General features: G+C 39.5%; 1 protein-coding gene across 16 annotated transcripts in view; it reads left to right on the top strand.

Moving 5' to 3' along the window:
• The window catches only part of LEKR1 (leucine, glutamate and lysine rich 1), a 219,674-nt gene that overhangs the window by 149,356 nt on the left and 51,940 nt on the right, over nucleotides 1-18,378 (top strand). The window lies entirely within an intron of this gene.

Here is an 18,378-nt window from a genome sequence, read left to right as displayed (position 1 = left end):
TGTGGGTGTCCCAAGCACTGGCTTAACCAACTGCACCACAATACCCATCCCAGCTCATTCTTTCTAAATCATTTTGTTTTAAATGCATAATTATATATAACACAAATTTTGTTTTTTGTTTTGTATTTAAAATCTGGGAAGTCTGTATTATAGATTATCCTATTTACATTTAATGATATTATATTTCCAAAGAACATAAGTTCTATAAGGTAGGACTTTTTGTTTTATATTATTCTCTGTGTACAGAAGGCATATGATAGACTGTTTGGTTTTCATTCTTCCTATCATTTTTTTTAAAGATTTACTTTATTTATTTGAAAGAGTTAGAGAGAGAGGTAGAGCCAGAGAGTGAGAGGTCTTCCATCTGCTGGTTCAGGCCCCAAGTGGCCGCAACAGCTAGAGCTGAGCTGATCCGAAGCCAGGAGCCTGGAGCTTCTTCCAGGTCTCCCACTTGGGTGCAAGGGCTCAAAGACTTGGGCCATCTTCTGTTGCTTTCTCAGGCCATAGCAGAGAGCTGGATCAGAAGTGGAGCAGCCAGGACTCAAGCTGGCACCCATATGGGATGCCAGCACTGTAGGCCAGGGCTTTTACCTGCTGCACCACAGTACCAGCCCCTTTTCTATCATTTTTATATTTTATTTTACTCATTTTCTGAGTATAATTTAGGAGATGTATAATCTTTTTTGTTCTTCTTTTAAAAAGGCAACTATTTGCTGAGGAAGACTGTAGAAGTAGGGCCAAGGGAATGAGTGACAGCTTAGAATTGGCTTTGTTGTCATCTCAAAACTCTTCCATACCAACAGTGTGCCCTGGGAGTCATATCTGTTTATATGTTAGGTTACCAAGAGGTCTGTGTAGTTCATAGAGAAACAAGGTTTGACTCTGGTCCTTTCAGGGAAGATTTTACATTTACTTCTCCTTGATTGAATTAGATGAACAACTGCAGAGCTGTTAACTCTTCATCATTTCTTTTTCATTCTGTGACACCAATAACCAACTGTATGCAAAGATGGTGTAACTTATACTTAGGTGACTCCATTTCCCCTCGCCTTATTTGCCTTTTCATGATTATGTAGTTGCTCAGCCCCATAGTACTTCAGAAGCATCAGTGTTTTTTTTTAAAGATTTATTTATTTATTTGAAAGTCAGAGTTACACAGAGAGAGGAGAGGCAGAGAGAGAGAGAAAGAGAGGGGTCTTCCATCCGTTGGTTCACTCCCTAATTGGCCACAACGGCTGGAACTGCGCCGATCCGAAGCCAGGAGCTTCTGCTGTTGCTTTCCCCGGCCATAGCAGAGGGCTGGATTAGAAGTGGAGCAGCCGGGTCTTGAGCCGGCGCCTGTATGGGATGCCAGCACTGAAGGAGGCAGCTTTACCTGCTACACTACGCCACAGCACCGGCCCCACAGAAGCAGCAGTTTTATAACCAGGTAACTTACTATTAAAAACCAGGGTTACTATTAAAAAGAAGGAATAACAACTGAAAGATTGAACATGCATAAGCAGAGAGAAAAAATATGTATGAAAATAAAAATTTGGGGGTTAGTATTTGGCCTAGCAGTTAATATGCCTTTGTCCCACACCGCAGTGCTAGGTAGAGTTCAATGCCCAGCTCCAGCTCCTTACTCCAGCTTCCTGCTAATGCAAACCCTGGGAGGCAGTAGTAATGGCTCAGGTAATTGAGTCCCTACTCTCCAAGTAGGAGGCCTAAATGAGTTCCTGGCTTCAGCTCTGGCCCAGCCCCAGCTGGCCAGTGTGGGCTTTTGGAGACTGAAACTGTAGATGGTGGGGGTTCTCTCTGTTTTTCAAATAAGTACATAATTTACATCAGTAATATTGGAATCTCCCTGCATTTGCAACATGGTTAATAACTTTTGGCCATAATGAGGACCCTGAGTATGAAAGGTTAAAATCAATTATGTATTTAATATAAAAGGCACAGAATAATAGATCTTTGTACAAACACAATGAAATAAGTACAAATTTTATATTTGATTAAAACTTCAGTTACTTGAGCAATCCCTGTATTATGTAGATTACCCTATTTCCAATGATTCCAAGATTAATTAGGCTTAACTATTTACTGAGATGAATATTATCTCCTTCACAGTAGTCATTGAGAAGATCCTATCTTTGTTCAAATATTTCTGGAACACTTCTCTGAGGATTTACTTAAGTATGCATGTTTTAGATAATCATTATGATAATGAATCTTTACATTTTAGGAATAAATTTATTATTTGAAGCCTTCTTACTTAGGTTCAAAGAAAGTAAGTTTGGTGAATATGATGGGAAACTGATCTAGAGAAATACCATTGCTTATTAAAAATAATATAGGGCCGGCACCATGGCTCACTTGGCAAATCCTCCGCCTGTGGAGCCGGCACCCCGAGTTCTTGTCCCAGTTGGGGCGCCGGTTCTGTCCCGGTTCTTCCACTCCAGCTCTCTGCTGTGGCCCAGGAAGGCAGTGGAGGATAGCCCAAGTCCTTGGGCACTGCACCCGCATAGGAGACCAGGAGAAGCACCTGGCTCCTGGCTTCGGATCGGTGCAGCACGCCAGCCCCATTGCGCTGGCCGTGGCGGCCATTTGGGGGGTGAACCAATGGAAAAGGAAGACCTTTCTCTCTGTCTCTCTCTCTCTCTCTCACACTGTCTAACTCTGCCTGTCAAAAAAAAATTTAAAAAATAAAAAAATAGGATATTTTCTTTCCCTCTCTCTTTCTCTCTCTCTCTGCTTAATACTGCTTAATAAATTATCTTAGGCTGTAATATAAAGGGAGTTTATGAATGTTTTGAGGATTAATAACACCAGTAGAATAAATACAGACCATTCCTGGGATTTGTTTTGAAATAGCTCAATCATTTGGAGATATATATGCTTTTGAAAGATTTAGTATTACTATAATCTTACCTTCTGTTATGGGTGTTGAATGAGAAGAGCAGTTACTGTCAACGTTCATAGAATATCAGTACATTGAACTACCTTCTCCTTGTCTTTTCCCTTCTTAATTTTTCTTTTTGCCCTTGTTTCTTCTTTGGCTCCTCTGCTTTATCCAGAAGCAGACATGATATTACTATCATTTGGTGCCATTAAGTTTACTGATATTCACTCTGTCATATAATAAGAACAAAAATGTGTTGTGGGCCAGCAAGTGACCATATAGTTAAAGAATTACTCCTAGATATAAGCATTGCTCATTATTGTTGCTGTTGTTGTTCTGGGCTACTTTCAGATTTTGTCTGCCTTGCCCTCTACTGTACCTCCGGAGCCTGCCACATGCATGCATTCAGTAAATATTTATGGAGTGAATGAATCACTTATTTTTAGTAATTCAGCCTGTCAGTCATTTATTGAGCACTTGTTATATGCCAAGTACTGTGTACCCTGGGGGGTAAAACAGTGATCCTAAAATGTCCCTTTCCTCATGAAACTTAAATTCTAGTTGGGGAGACAAACAGTAAAAAAAAAAAAAAAAAAAAAAAAGCTCACTGAGGCTGGTGTTGTGGCACTGTGGGTTAAGTCACCACCTGTGACGTTGGCACTCTATGTGAGTACAGATTTAAGTCCTAGCCACTCCTCTTCTGATCCAGCTCCCTGCTAACATGCCTAAGAAAGCATCGGAAGATGCCCAAGTGCTTGAGCCCCTGTCACCCAGGTTGCAGACCCAGATGATATCCCTAGCTCCTGGTTTTGCCCGCCCCACTTCTCCCCCTCTTCTCTGTAACTCTATTTTTCAAACAAATAAAGTAAGTCTTTTAAAAAAGAGAAAAATAGTCAACTGAGTTAATTATAGATTATGATAATGGACTTGAAGTAAATAAAGGATGTTTATAGTACAGACTTATAGAAGAAATGCTTGCTTTGGATATGATGGTCATAAAAGTGACTTCTTTTTTTGTTTATTTATATATTTGAAAGGCAGAGTAACAGAGACAGAGAAAGAGATACAGAAGAGAGAGATATCTTCCCTGCATTGTTTTACTCCCAAGTACCTGCAACACCCAGGGTTGGGCCAGGCCAAAGCCAGGAACCTGGAACCCCATCCTGTGCTTCCTCATAGGTAGCAGATAGTCAAGTACTTGGGTCAGTGTCTGCTGACTTCTAGTGCATTAGCAGGAAGCTGGATTGGAAGTGGAGTCAGGATGCAACCCCAGGTGTAACCTGCTGCATCACAATACCCACTCCTAAAAAGTGACTTATAAGATGATACATAAAGGAAGAGAAGTAGAAGTTGCAGGCCAAAAGCAAGGGAAGAACTTCGCCAGTGAAGAACAGCCTGGTGAGTGCTTGAAATTAAGAGGAGGGCAGTGTGACTGGTGGCAAAGCAAGTGTGAGAAAGCCAGACAGGGGCCAAATCAAGCAGGGCCTCACAGGCCTCTGGAAGTTGGGGTAATAATTTCTGTGCAGTGAAAAGAATGGTTGAAGACAGAAGACGTGACACTGTTGAAAGATCATTCTGACTACTGCATGAAGAAGGTGTTGGTACTGGAGGCAAATCAAGACATTTACCATTTTAATAAAGGATTTTTATATATAGTTAAGCCTAAAGAACATGAGAAAAGTGAAAATCTACAGCTGTTACCTCCTGCATAGGTTACTTAAGTGTCTGTATCAAGTAGACAGTAACAAAATACACAGAATTTGCTACTGCACTGTAATCCAGTGGTTAAAAATACATCCTGAAGAACAAAAGTTCTTGGAGGCTTTTGACATTACTATTCAAACCTGCCTTGAACTTTGTTGTCATCTTCGTCGCCATCATTTTCATCATTGTCATCTTCTTATTTCTTTCTTTATTTGAAAGCAGAGTTACAAAGAGTATGGACAAAGAGACAAAGAGATCTTCCATCAGTTGGTTCATTCCCCAAATGGTCACATGGGCAGTGTTGGGCCAGGCTGATGCTAGGAGCCTGGAACTCCATCAGGGTCTCCCATGTGGATGGCAGGGACCTAAGCACTTGGGTCATCTTCCACTTCTTTCCCAGAAGCGTCAGCAGGGAATTGGATTGGGAATGACACAGCCAGCACTCAAACAGGCACTCACATGGGATGCTGACATTGCAGGAAATGCTTAACTTGCTGTGCCACAACACTGGCTGTTTGAGTCTGGGGACAACCTGTCATCCCCTTTCTCTCTCTAGTACTTCTTTCCCCCTTTCTCCTACAATCTAACAGTAGATATCACGTAGGGTTTACGCATGAACTTGACTTTTCTCTCTACTTGCTTTCCTTCAGTAAACTGACTGTGTCTCCCAGCTTTGATCTGTAGCACAGTGGGACCTCTAAATAAAGGCGTTCTGTGCCAACACTGTGGTATAGCTGGTAAAGCTGCCACCTTCAGTGCCAGCATCCCATATGGGCGCCTGTTCAAGTCCCAGCTGCTCCACTTCTGATCAGGCTCCCTGCTAATGCACCTGGGAAAGCAGCAGAGGATGGCCTAAGTACTTGGGCTCCTGCACTCACATGAGAGACCTGGGAGAAGCTCTGGGCTCCTGGCTTTGGATCAGTCCAGCTTCGGCCATGACGGCCATTGGGGAATGATAGAAGACCTCTCTCTTTGTGTCTCTTCCTCCCTCTCTAACTCTGCCTTTCAAATGAATAAATAAATCTTTAAAATAAATAAATAAATGTGTCTTGAAGCAGTTAGGAGGATGAAAGTCCCTTCAGAAGAAGCTGGGTTCAGGAAACACTTGTAATATAGAGATGCTCGATGACACCCAAGGAGATTCCATTTCAGAAGGTCCAAGCGGTGTCTAGAATCTGCTCCTTTGTAGGTCCCAACCACAGCCGTGAAGAGACTGCAGCTAACCAGGTTGCCAGATGTGCTTGTCGAAGGTCCTAGCCCACCCTGTCTAGTGCCTGTGTGCCTTGGTCAATCCAGACAGCCTCACATACCACACCCCACCTCTCTTCTCCCACCCTCCGGACAAGAGACCCTTGCTAAGGTTGCAAAACTGTTCCTCCATTAGTACAAAGTTAATCATGCATTGCTTTATCCCTGGCCTCCAACTGAGGAAGTTCTACAAGGAGAAGAGGTTTCACTGAAAGGAAGAGAAGTAGATCCCTTCAGATCACAGTGTTCTGCTGGCCGAGACAGTCTACCCAGCTTGATCCTATGCACAGCAGGGCTGGTGCGAGGAGTCCTGTTGTGGATGGGGAGGAATGTAGCGTGGCACAGCGATAGTGCCTGTTTCAGGCATATTGCGGGTTAAAATAGCGTCTGTGGGCTGGGCTGGTGACCTAATTTCATTTTTATGGAAAACTATTTCCATGGTAAAAATGTGTTCTAAGTTCCCTATAACAAACTTGAAGATACATTTTATCAGGACATATGTGTTTAAGCTTGAAGACTGCCTACATATAGCACTTAGAGAAATTCACTTATGCACTAGCATGTGGCCTACAGCCATGCAGCCAGAGCCCATGCTGTTTATAACTCATCCCCTTTGCAATCTCAAATGCTCTATTTTCTTGGTAAACTTCAAGGAAAACGTATAGAAAAGTACTCGCTGTCATCTGTTTGCTCATGACATGATGGGAATGCTAAAGAGTGTTGTTAGAGGGTAACTGTAGTTGTAACTAAAATTAGGTGCGAGTGCTTATGTGTAAATTATTCTGTGACATAAATAATATATGCCTACATCTCCTTGTCTGTTCTTCTACATAAGTGATTTATCTAATTGCCCCCTGTCCCCTGCTGAGGCAGACTTTCTAGGCTATAGAGAAGGACTATATCTACTTGCCTCATCCCTTCTGCATTACCTTAACTTCTCTTTTGTCTCTCTCTCTCTCATTTTTTTTTTTTACATGGAAAGCAATAAACCCTCATCCCAGAAAAATGCACAGAAAATCTAGAAAATTATATGAGAAGATTACTGGCATCTCCTGTTTTCCATATGTGGCATGCCCCCATGACCAAACAGACCCGCTTTTTCATTCTCTCTCCCCCAGCCTCTGTCCTGTCCTCTTCTACCATCCTGCTCTTTCCTCTGTGCCTCCTCTCAAGCTCTCTCACCCCAATCCACAGGATCCCCAGTCCTGGGGAGCCTCTCAGTGCTTCTGAGGCTGTTGTTTTATCTTGGCTTTGCATTCCTGGCACACAATGCTATGCAGCCTTGTGTGAAGGGTCTCCTATTCACATACCACAGAGGAAAGGGCTCATCTTCTTAGATCAGTGCAGAGCTCTGCCAAGCCAAGCCCTGAGTCCATAGGTCTGCCGCAGACAGAGGGAGCACTTTTTTCTTTTCTTTTCTTTTCTTTTTTTTCTAGGTACACATGGGTATGTGGATATTTATTTATTTATTTTTAACTTTTATTTAATAAATATAAATTTCCAAAGTACAACTTTTAGATTAGAGCAGCTATTCCCACCATTACCTCCTTCCCACCTGCAACCATCCCATCTCCCGCTCCCTCTCCCATCCCATTTACATTAAGATTCATTTTCAGTTATCTTTATATACAGAAGATCAATTTAGTATATACTGAGTAAAGATTTCAACAGTTTGCATCCACACAGATACACAAAGTGTAAAGTACTGTTTGAGTACTAGTTATACCGTTAATTCACATAGTCCAACACATTAAGGACAGAGATGCTACATAGGGAGTAAGTGCACAGTGACTCCTGTTGTTGATTTAACAATTGACACTCTTGTTTATGGCGTCAGTAATCACCCGAGGGTCTTATCATGAGGTGCCAAGGCTATGGAAGCCTCTTGAGTTCACAGACTGCAATCTTATTTAGACAAAGCCATAGTCAAAGTGGAAGTTCTCTCCTCCCTTCAGAGAAAGGTACCTCTTCTTTGATGGCTTGTTCTTTCCACTGGGATCTCACTCACAGAGATCTTTCATTTAGTTTTTTTTTGTTTTGTTTTGTTTTGTTTTTGCCAGAATGTCTTGGCTTTCCATGCCTAAAATACTCTCATGGGCTTTTTAGCCAGATCCAAATGCCTTAAGGGCTGATTCTGAGGCCAGAGTGCTGTTTAGGACATCTGCCATTCTAGAGTCTGCTGTGTATCCCACTTCCCATGTTGGATCATTCTCTCCTTTTTAATTCTATCAGTATTTGCAGACACTAGTCTTGTTTATGTGATTCCTTTGACTCTTAATCCTATCATTGTGATCAATTGTTAACTGAAATTGATCACTTGGACTAGTGAGATGGCATTGGTACATGCCACCTTGATGGGATTGAATTGGAATCCCCTGGCACGTTTCTAACTACCGTTTGGGGCAAGTCCGATTGAGCAGGTGCCGAACTGTACATCTCTTCCCTCTCTTATTCCCACTCATATTTAACAGGGGTCACTTTTCAGTTAAATTTAAACACCTAAGAATAATTGTGTGTTAATTAAAGAGTTCAACAAATAGTATTAAGTAGAACAAAAAAAAATACTAAAAGGAATAAATTAGTAAGTTGTTTCTCAACAGTCAGGACAAGGGCTGATCAAATCATTGTTTTTCATAGTGTCCATTTCACTTCAACAGGTTTCCTTTTAGGTGCTCAGTTAGTTGTCACCAGTCAGGGAGAACATATGATATTTGTCCCTTTGGGACTTGCTTAATTCACTCAGCATAATGTTTTCCAGATTCCTCCATTTTGTTGCAAATGACTGGATTTCATTGTTTTTGACTGCTGTATGGTATTCTATAGAGTACATGTCCCATAATTTCTTTATCCAGTCTTCTGTTGACGGGCATTTGGGTTGGTTCCAGGTCTTAGCTATTGTGAATTGAGCTGCAATAAACATTAAGGTGCAGACAGCTTTTATTTGCCAATTTAATTTCCTCTGGGTAAATTCCAAGGAGTGGGATGGCTGGGTTGAATGGTAGGGTTATATTCAGGTTTCTGAGGAAACTCCAAACTGACTTCCATAGTGGCTTTACCAGTTTGCATTCCCACCAACAGTGGGTTAGTGTCCTTTTTTCCCCACATCCTCGCCAGCATCTGTTGTTGGTAGATTTCTGTAAGTGAGCCATTCTAACCAGGGTGAGGTGAAACCTCATTGTGGTTTTGATTTGCATTTCCCTGATGGCTAGTGATCCAGAACATTTTTTCATATGTCTGTTGGCCATTTGGATTTTCTTCTTTTGAAAAATGTCAGTTGAGGTCCTTGGCCCATCTCTTAAGTGAGTTGTTTGTTTTGTTGTTTTGGAGTTTCTTGATCTCTTTGTAGATTCTGGTTATTAATCCTTTATCGGTTGTATAGTTTGCAAATATTTTTTCCCATTCTGTCGGTTGCCTGTTCACTTTCCTGAGTGTTTCTTTTGCAGTACAGAAACTTCTCAATTTGATTAATCCCAATTGTTAATTTTGGCTTTGACTGCCTGTGCCCCTGGAGTCTTTTCCAAGAAGTCTTTGCCTGTGCCTATATCATGCAGGGTTTCTCTGATGTTCTCTAATAATTTGATGGTGTCGGGTCATAGATTTAGATCTTTAATCCATGTTGAGTGGATTTTTGTGTAAGATGTAAGGTAGGGGTCTTGCTTCATGCTTCTGCACGTGGAAATCCAGTTTTCCCAACACCATTTGTTGAATAGACTGTCCTTAGAGGGAGCACTTTTTTTCTAATTCACACAGTGGAGAAAGCGTTCTCAAATGTTCACAAAGGCACTGGCATGGTAGAGCTGTGGCCCTCACCTAGAAAACAATTGTCATTTCTCATATTTACATATAAGAACGCCAAGGTTAACCCAGGCCAAATTTCTTACCCAGGGTCACATTGTTGGCAAAGACAGAAATCAAGCTCTGTCATGTCTGGCCTTGTAACTCATATTCCCTTCTCTACAGTTGGCACAATTCCCTCAGGATTTGTGTGCAAGGGCTAAGTTTGGTGAGCTTCACTGAGTGTGATTTCTCTTTCTCAACTGTGTTGTAACACTTCTTCAGGAGACTAACAGCCCTGCAGGAAGCAGAAAAAAACCTGGCCTACCTACTTAGTGTCCTCTCTCCCTCCCTTCCAGTTCCTACCCACCGAGGCCTGCAGGGTTCTTCCATTCACTCAGTCACTGTGAGATGGCATCTTCAGCTCTCCAGGGCTTTGGCAAATCAAAAGTAGAACTGGATCTTTCTATTGAAAACAGAATAAAAACATTTCACAACCGCTTTCTAAAAGAAGAGAAACTCAGTGTTTATTGACTTTAATAAGGCTTTCATAGTTTCATGAAAGCCAGACCCAGTGGCAAGTGATTAGAGGTGTCTAGTATTAGAAACGAGAAAGAATTCAGAAGCAATGTATAGATGCTGTCACCTTGTGATAGTGTGGATTAGTGTAAAAAGACTGGACTTTGGACTGAGGCAAACATCGATTTGAATCTCAGCTTGACCAGTGTCAAGCTTGAGCAACGTAATCTCTTCAAAGCTCCTTTTCCATACCTATAAAATGAGCATATTGACAATAGCTATGTCCTGGTAAATGTTAAGGCATTTGATATTGTACCTAGTAGGCTGCAGTTACTCAGAAAGTAATACTGGTTCCCTTTGTTTTTACCTCTTTAATTTGCTAACCCCTTAAAGCATCATATCCTATTAATTTTTATATCCTACACTGGCCACATAGATATTCAATAAATATCTGTTAGATTCAATATTATCTGCTTTACTCATAAAGTTATAAAGATTCATCCTTGGAATAATTCAACTTGGATGCTACCCTATTGTTTAAAGCATTATGAATTATGAAATGAATGTATTATTCTAAAATAATAACACTTATCAGTCCCCCCCCCCCAAGACTCACCTCTTTCTCTGATTTGCTATCCAACAACAGCTCTTAGAATAAGAGGCTTGCCAAACTTCTTGTGATATCACATACTTACTGCTTTTAATGGAGGGAAGAGTTGTGGTAAATCAAAATTATCTCTTTGATTGACAACGTGAGGACATCTCTAAAAGAACAACTTGCGAAACACGATTTAAAGCTGTTGTTTTGGCATCATGGTTTGACATTTGTTTGCAGCTACATTTTTAAATACAATTAAGAGAATTTAGATCTTTTACATGTAAATAAAAAATTGAGTTCTCATTTCCCTTTAAGTCTTGTTAAAATAAATACTCTTAACTGTGAGTGGAATCCTAATTTGCCTATTGGGCCAGTTCCAAAAATGTTATTTTTTAAAATATCAGTGAAATTTCAGGGTACAATGTCACAGGCAGCCACAACTCCCTCTGAGATATGCAAAGCAAAGGCAGCACGCCATACTACAGAGAGCCCTGCATTGGCATAAGCTTGAGCTGGCTTTCTCCCTTATGAATTATGTCAGCTTAGGTGCTCATCTACCACTCAAGTCTTTATTTCTTCTAAAAACAAAGGAATTATAACAACATATATCTAGAATCAATAAGAAAGAGGGGTGGGCGTTATGGTGCAGTGGGTTAAGCCACTGCTTGTGATGCCTGCATCTTATGGTAGTGTCAATTCAAGTCCTGGCTACTCTGCTTCAATCCAGCTTCCTGCTAATGTGCCTGGGAAGCAGCAGATGATGGCTAAAGTACTTTTGCCCATGCCACCCACGTGGGAGACCTGGATGGAGTTCCAGGCTCCTGGTTTTGGCCTGACCCAATTCTGGCTATTGTGGCCATTGGAGAAGTAAACGAGCAGATGAAAGATATCTCTCTCTGTGGCTCTGTCACTCTATCTTTCAAATAAATAAAAAAAAAAAAAAAGAAAAGAAAAGAAAAAGAAAAAAAAAGACAAGTGGTAAGTACCAGGATTCTAGATCCCTAGAGGGAAAGTTGGTGTTTTAAAAATAAGAAGAAGAAGAAACAACAAGAATCATTGTATCCCAGAGCCTAATATTGTGCCTGACATATAATAGATGCTCAATAAATGGATGGATGGCTAGATGGGAATCAACTGAATTCCAGTCGAACAACTGATTACAGGATTTAAAACTGGGGAGTTAGTTCCTGGTTTTTCTCTCAGGCCCAGAGAGTTTATCACTGACAAAACCAGAGCTGGGAGTAGAATGCAAACTCCCAGATTCTAATAGTGATCTTCTTTGTTAGAGTCTTGGTAAAATTCAAATTTAAGACTTAAATCTGTGTTATTTCCTATAATTCTAAAGCATTGACATCGCTAGAACTGGTTCTGAAGAGGAAGTCAGATGGCTGAACAGCTGCACATTTTCAGCTTTTTATAACAAGAAAAAAATGTGGCCTATGCCTTTACAATTAACGTTTTATTTCTTGTAATTCATCTAGATTTCTGGCAAAGAGTCCTACTAGAGTCCGAGTTGGCCCTTTTAGAGTCTTTCAACACAGGATTGCTCTCTCTTTATCAGCATCTTAAATTGGTTTTGTAATCTTTAACAATGTGTGAGCCTTTCCATGTGTGCGTACTATACAAGTGTGGCTTTTATTTTTGGAATCAGGATTATCTTTTCACACATATAATCGTCTCTGTATACATTACTCACTGCCCATTCCCTTCTAATCAAGAACAGTGAGTATGTATAATGTCACATATAATTATTCTTCCTGCTTTGTCCCATTAAAGAGTTACACTGAAGACTTCTTAGATTCAGAAACTGAGGCTCAGCAGGAAATCAAAGAGATATAAAAGTCCTTCCTAATTTCTGTAACCATGATATCAAGCAAAATTACCATCACAGATGCACAGTCATGTTTTTCTAGCAATTTATACTTTGTGGAAGTACCATATCAAACTTAATAATTCTTTGAAAATTCAGTGAATAATCACTTCCTTCACATTGTTTGAAACCTGGCCTAATATATTTTAGCCATCATAATCTACTACCCTTTTACATTTTGTGTTCTGAAAGGCTACATATAACAGCAGTGATTTGTACTGGGCCCATTAGAGGAATGAATATGGAATAGGTTCTACTTTTCATAGTTTCAACGTTGTAACTATCACCAGGACACTGAAATTCAAGCACCTCAAATATTCAGCATCATCTCCTTTATAGAAAAGGTAACTTCTAATGCATAAACAGGCACCATCTGGAAATGTTCATTGGAATTCTCTATCAGTAAGAACTCTTTTCAAACAGGATCCGGTTTTAAGAAATAGAATGGATCATATTGCCAGGACTCTGCTGTCTGGCCACTCCTAACAAGTGTACGGCCATCCACATCCCTTGTACTACCCTGAAATTTTGAAAACCAGGTAAAGCTCTACTTTATTTCCATTGACTGCTGTTCCCTATCTTGGTCAAGTTTACTATTACAAAATCAAGATTCCAAAAGGGCTGGTTCCCTTCAGAAGCTCAAGAAAAGAACACATTCCTTACCTCTTCCAACATTTACAGGATGTCAGCTTTCATTAGCTCCTAGTCCTTTGAATCCAGCTTTCATTATCATGTCACCTCCCCACACATTAACCCGCTTGCCTCCCTTTTGGTTCCACCCTTGTAATTTCATTTAGAGCCCATCCAGGCAATGCTAAATAATTTGTCCATCTCAAGATCCTTAATTTAATCACATCTACAAAGTCTCTTTTGCCAAAAAAGTTAACATGTTCACAGTTTCTGATGTGAACATCCATGTTGGTAATTATTTAGCAAAACACAACTGTGGTAAGTTAAAGATGTTTACTATCAACCCTATAGCATCTACTATATGAAAACTAAATGGAATTACAGTTATAAACCAACAAAGGAGATAAGATATGTACAAATTCCAAAAGAAGACAGAAAAAGAAAGCAAAGGGAACAAAGAGCAGATGACCCAAATGGAAGAAAAAAAAAAACAGCAAAGTGATAGATTTAAGTCTGACCATATCAATAATTACATTAAATATCAATTATTTAAGTATTAACAGACTAAAGGCAGAGGTTATCAGATTATAAATGAAAAATAAGATCCAGATAGATACATTTTGTCTACAGGAAACTTCTTTAAATATAAAGATACAATAGGTTTAAAGTTAAAAGAAAGGAAAAGTATATATCATGCTGACCCTAATTTAAAAAGAAAAAATTAGATTGGGTCCATTAATATCAGACAAATATTTAAGAACAAAAATATTATCAGAAATAAAGAAGTTCACTTCATTCACCAGGAGAACTTACTACATGTTTATGAATCTGAATGTAGAACTGTAAGAAGTAGACAGATCCTCAATTATTGTTAGAGATTTCAATAATTCTCCCTCAAAAATTGGTAAAAACGAGCAGATGAAAAAATTAGTCAAGTTACAGAAGACTTAAACTTTATAATCAATCAACTTCACTTACTTTAAATTTACACATTTCACTCCCAACAGTACAATACACATTTTCTCTCCAGAGGATATACAGATAATTCACCAAGATAGACCATTTAATTGGGCCATGAAACACAGTCAAACAAATTTCAAGGGATTCAAATCATATGAAGTGTATTCTCTGGTCACAGTGTAATTAAGTTAGAAATTAAATACAGAAAAAGTCTCTGGAAAACTCTCTAAACACTTATCAACTCTTATAATAATTCTAAAGACAGTGGTCAAGTAAACTATCAAAAGAGAAATTAGAAAATATTCTGCACTAAATAAAATGAAAATATTAAGATTTATGGGATGCCATTAATACAAAACTTAGGGGCAAATGTATAGCAGTAAATGTGAAAAAAAAATTCAACTTCTACCTTAATGAAATAGAGAAATAGCAAAATAAAATCTAAAGTAAGCAAGTACGTCAAGAATACCTGAGCACTAATGAATAGAAAACAAAAACAAAGGAGACTGTCAAGGAAGCAGAAGTCTGTTTCTTTGAAGAGATCAGTAAGATTAGTAAGTCTCAAGGTGGACTTATCAGGAAAAAAAAAATTCTAAATTGCTAATATCAGAAACGATAAAGGTGACATTACTGTAGATTCCTGAGATATTAAAATGATAATAAAGGATTATGACAAGCTTACATCATTGAATTTGATAACAACTCTGATGAAGTGAACCTTATTTTTGAAACACAGACTCAAAGCTGATTAAAGAAGAAATAGATATCCTGAATAGCCCTGTGTCTTTCAAAAAAATTGATTTTGTAGTTTTAATATCTTCCTGTAAAGAAAATTTCAAGACTAGATTTCACCAAGCATTTAAGGAAGAAACAATACTAATTATGCTCAAACTCTTCCTGAAAATTGGATAATAAAACATAATGCACAACTTAATTTGTGAAGCCAGCACTACCCTGATACTTAAACATGACAGAGATTACAAGAAAAATAATAGAACAACATCCCTCATGAGCATAGTCACAAAAATTCTAAGTAACTTAGAAAATTGAATCTGATAAAGTATAAAAAGGAAATAAATCATGAATAAAATAAAATTATCACAGGAATATAGGATTGTGTTAACATTAAAATCAATATTAAATATGTTAAACTATAAAAAACTATGTCAATAGAATCAGAAAATTACTTGATAAAAACATCTATTCATAATTTTTTAAAAAATCTTAAGAGAATAGCACTAGAGGGTGACTTCATCAAACTAATACACACATCTTCAAAAACCTATAGATAACATCATGCCCAATATTGAAAAACTACATGCTTTCCTCCTAAGATCAAGACCAGGAAAAGGATATTTACTATCAACACTTGGATTCAACATTATGCAAAGGACCTAGAATATCCAAAATAACATTAAAAAAACTTTTCAATTATCAAAAAATCAAAGTCCCCATCTGATTTCAAGATTAATTGTGCATCTACAAATAATAAAGATGGTGTGCAGGTTCTAGTCCCGGTTGGGGCACCAGATTCTGTCCCGGTTGCCCCTCTTCCAGGCCAGCTCTCTGCTGTGGCCAGGGAGTGCAGTGGAGGATGGCCCAAGTCCTTGGGCCCTGCACCCCATGGGAGACCAGGAGAAGTACCTGGCTCCTGCCATCGGATCAGCGTGATGTGCCAGCCACAGTGCACCGGCCGTTGGAGGGTGAACCAACAGCAAAGGAAGACCTTTCTCTCTGTCTCTCTCTCTCACTGTCCACTCTGCCTGTCAAAAACAAAACAAAACAAACAAACAAACAAAAAAACACCAAAAGGAAATCTTCTGCAGTTCTAACAGTAAGTAAGATTTTCCAGAATGAGGACATTTATAATTTGGGGGAAAAGATACTTGAACAAAATAGAGAACCCAGAAATAAAAACACAGTCAATTCATTCTCTACTTGGGAGCCAAAGCAATTCATTGGCAAAATGACAGTTGTTGTTAACCAATGGCAAAAAATGAACTCTGATTCATGCTTTGAAATATATACCAGATATATGATAGAGCCAAATATTGAACATAAAACCATAAAGCTTCTAGAAGAAAACAGAAGAAAATCTCTGTAACCTTGAGTTAGGCAAAGACTTTTTTTGAGTCAACATCAAAAGCACAATCCATGAAGAAAAAGAACCCTGATAAATCAGACTTGATCAGAATGAAAAAGTTGTTCTTCAAAAGACACTATTAAGAGAATGAAAAGACAAGCTATAATACTTTTTTTAAAAAATATTTCATTTATTTATTTGACAAGTAGAGTTACATACAGTGAGAGGGAGAGACAGTGAGAAAGGTCTTCCATCTACTGGTTCACTCCCCAAATTGCTGCAATAGCTGGAGCTGGGCCAATCTGAAGCCAGGAGCCAGGATCCTCCTCTGGGTCTCCCATGCAGGTGCAGAGGCCCAAGCACTTAGGCCATCTTCTACTGCTTTCCCAGGCCATCAGCAGAGAGCCGGATCTGAAGAGGAACAGCCGGGACTAGAACTGGTGCCCATGTGGGATGCCGGTGCCATAGGCAGAGGATTAACCTACTGTGCCATAGCACTGGTCCCCATAATACATTTTCAAAAATGTGTCTCATAAAGGACTTGCTTTTAGAATATATAAAGAACTTTTGAAAGTCAGTAATATGAAGATAAAGAAGGTAACAACAACAACAACAAAAGCAAAAGACTTGAGCAGATACTTCACCAAAGAAGATATAAGATGGCTAATAAGCACATAAAAGGATGCTCAGTATCACTTGTTGTAAGAGAAAAACAAATTAAATCCATAGTGAGAAGGGGCCCACACTGTGGCACAGCAGGTTAAAGCCCCGGCCTGAAGCACTGCCATCCCATATGGGCACCAGTTCGAGTGGGCACCCGCTACACCACTTCCTATCCAGCTGCCTGCTAACGCACCTGGGGAAACAACACAGGATGGCCCAAGTCCTTGGGCCCCTGCATCCACATGGGAGACCCGGAAGAAGCTCCTGGCTCCTGGCTTCGGAACGGTGCGGCTCTGGGCATTGCAGCCATCTGGGGAGTGAACCAGCGGATGGAAAACCTCTCTCTCTGTCTCTACCTCTCTCTGTAACTCTGTCTTTCAAATAAATAAAAAATAAATCTTTTTTAAAAAAAAGATATAGAGGAACTAGAACTCTCATACCCTGCTGGTGGGAAGGTAAAATGGTCCAACTTCCTTGGAAAGCAATTTAGAAGTTTCTTTAAAAATTAAATATACATGTACTTTGTTACCCAGCCATTTCACTCTTACATATTTATTCAAAGGAAATAAAAGTACATGTCCATACAAAAATTTGTACACAGATTTTTAAAAAAGATTTATTTATATATTTGAAAGAGTTACACAGAGAGAGAAGGAGAGAGAGAGAAAGAAAGAGAGAGATCTTCCATTCGCTGGTTCACTTCCCAATTGGCTGCAACGGCTGGAGCTGGGCTGATCCAAAGCCAGAAGTCAGGAGCTTCTTCCAGGTCTGCCATGCGGGTTCTGGGGCCCAAGCACTTAGGCCATCTTCTACTGCTTTCCCAGGCCATAGCAGAGAGCTGGATCAGAAGTGGAGCAGCTGGAACTTGAACCGGCGCCCATATGGGATGCCGGCACCACAGGTGGTGGCTTTACCCACTAAACCACAGCACTGGCCGCTGTATATAGATATTGATAGCAACTTTATTTGTAATGGTTGAAATGTGTGCAACAACCTAAATGTTCATCAACAGTGAATAACCTATTTATCAACAATGAATAAAAAAAATTGTGGTTTATCTGTACAATGGCATACTACTCAGAAACAAAAATGAAAGAACTATCGCTACAGCATGTATAATAACATGGATGAATCTAACGATAGTTATGCTAAGTAAAAAAAAAAATCTGAGTGATTCATACATGGATAGATGAGCAGATCTGAAAATGCAAACCAGTCCAAAATGACAGAAAGCAAGTCACTGATTACTGATTACCTTGGAGGTGAGGGAGACAAGCGTGAGACAAAGGAGCATCCCCTCCCAACATCATCTTTGGACCAGAAGGAAGTTGAGAACGCTGTGTGTTTCCCAAAAGGGAGCAATCTTCAATGTTCTCTTCTGATGTGGCCAAGCTGGATAATGAAAAAGAAGCATAACTTGCTTGTAAAGGAAAGCCATGAACCATGGT

This window comes from Oryctolagus cuniculus, chromosome 4 (assembly GCF_051225735.1).
Source record: "Oryctolagus cuniculus isolate XC-2025 breed Fujian yellow rabbit chromosome 4, ASM5122573v1, whole genome shotgun sequence".
Taxonomy (NCBI): domain Eukaryota; kingdom Metazoa; phylum Chordata; class Mammalia; order Lagomorpha; family Leporidae; genus Oryctolagus; species Oryctolagus cuniculus.
The sequence above is the reverse complement of the archived record's forward strand: the minus strand, read 5'-3'. Positions and strand labels throughout refer to the sequence as shown.